The sequence below is a fragment of the Dipodomys ordii genome, unplaced genomic scaffold (assembly GCF_000151885.1).
Source record: "Dipodomys ordii isolate 6190 unplaced genomic scaffold, Dord_2.0 Scaffold363, whole genome shotgun sequence".
Lineage (NCBI taxonomy): Eukaryota > Metazoa > Chordata > Mammalia > Rodentia > Heteromyidae > Dipodomys > Dipodomys ordii.
In genome coordinates, this window is record NW_012267579.1 from 81,139 (window position 1) to 83,059 (window position 1,921).

General features: G+C 47.1%; 1 pseudogene; it reads left to right on the forward strand.

Moving 5' to 3' along the window:
- The window catches only part of LOC106001681, a 55,014-nt pseudogene that overhangs the window by 49,607 nt on the left and 3,486 nt on the right, over positions 1 to 1,921 (forward strand).

The following is a 1,921-nucleotide window of genomic DNA, read 5'->3' on the forward strand; positions in this document are numbered from 1 at the left end:
CTTTCTTTCTTTTCTGGGGGAGGGGGAACAGGGAGTTCAGGTCATGGGGCCTGAAATCAGGCCTGGGCGCTATCCCTCAGCTCTTCAGCTCAAGGCTAGCGCTCTACCACTTCAGCCACAGCACCACTGCCACCATTTGTCTTTTTGCTTATGTGGTTCGGAGGAATCGAACCCAGGGCCTCAGGCATGCAAGGCAAGCGGTCTACCACTGAGCCATCTTCCCAGCCCCCATTTTCTATCTTTCTGTGTTGCTCGCCATTTTATACAAAGAAGAACACATTGTGATCACAACATCCCAACTTTGGGTGATCAATCAGTGAGCCAAGACAGAGACCCCATGGAGCTCTCTGTCAAGCCATGAATGCTGGGGGCTCAGTATGTCCCAGGGGAGGGCACAGTGCTCTATGGACTCTCCCCTGCAGTGCTCAGGTTATTTCCTACCAGTGGTGTGAGAAGTAACTTTGAATGAGCTCTTAGCGTCTTCATTTAACTTTCTTGACACCGCTGGGACTGGGAGCACAGACACACCTGCATCAGGAGACATGCTGTGCACGTGGGATAGGGCAACTGACTGCGCTGGTCCATCATGACAACAAGAAATAAACAGGGTCAGAGTGACAGCAGCAGGGGAGGTGAGTAAACACCCTGGGGAACTCCTCCGTCCTCCTCTGATGATATGGGCATGCATGATCAAGCCAGGCTTCCAAAGACACTCTGTGTGTCTGCAGTCCAGACAGCCAGAGGAAGGATTCTGCAAACTTGGTTCAGAGCCGGGGGTGGGGTGAAGACACAACACTGCCCATCCCAGGATGAGTTGTGGATTTCAGATTCACTTCTTCCCCTATTCTTTTTGGTGCCAGTGTTAGGCCTTGAAGACAAGCCCTTGGTGCTCAGATTATTTTTTTGGCTGTTTGGATCAAGATTAGTTCTCTACCAACTGAGCCACAGCTGCAGTTGTGGGATTTCTTTACTCATTTAGTTTTTGTAAAGATAAGCATCACCTGGACTTTTCCTGCTCTCATTAGCTTTGATCCCCAATCCTCACATCTCAGATTCCTGAGTAGCTAGGATTGCAAGTGTGCATCACTGGCCCATCTTCATTTTTCTCACTTGTGTTTGCGGTTGAATACACATCTTTCTTGTTTCTCTCAATGCTACCCTTTTCGTTCAGGTATTTGCTTGCTTTTTATTCATTCCTGTTTGCACACTTCAGCCGCTGTGGCACAACACTACTCGGTTGTCTCCAGATGAGTCCTGTACAACTGCCAACTCACCTGTGGTAAGTTCCATATTCTAGGCATTTAGGAGTACTTTCGAATGTATTTACAAGGGGAATCACAAAATCATGGTGTGTGTGTGTGTGTGTGTGTGTGTGTGTGTGTGTGTGTGTGTGATTATGTGCCAGTCCTGGAGCTAGGACACTGTCACTAACACTGTACCAGGTGAGCTCTAGCTCCGCTTCCAGATTTGGTGATTCTGTGGATACACAAATATCACAAACTTTCCTTGCTGGAGCTGGCTTAGAACTGGGATCCTCAGATATCAGCTACCTGAGTAGCAGGTGAGCCACAAAATCTTCTTTCCATAAGGGCTTGCATTTTCTCTATTGCTATCTCTAAAATTCCCAACTTAAATTAGCTTGCCACCTACTACTTTAATGTTGACCATTTCCCCATCCTATTGTACACTGAGTTGTGGCTCTGTGAAACGTGGGCTTATTCACAAGGAGCTGACTTGTACTGTGTTTTCTCCCAAAGGGCTGTCTGCTCTCCTTGTCCTCGTCCCAGGACCCAGACTTTAATGTTGGGGTTCCTTTCTGACATTGTTCTTGATCTTTGTGTCTGAATGATCTCTTTGATTTCTGTGGCAGAAATTTCATAGTGCATCTTCATAGTAGCAAGTTTTCACAGCACATTTTTTT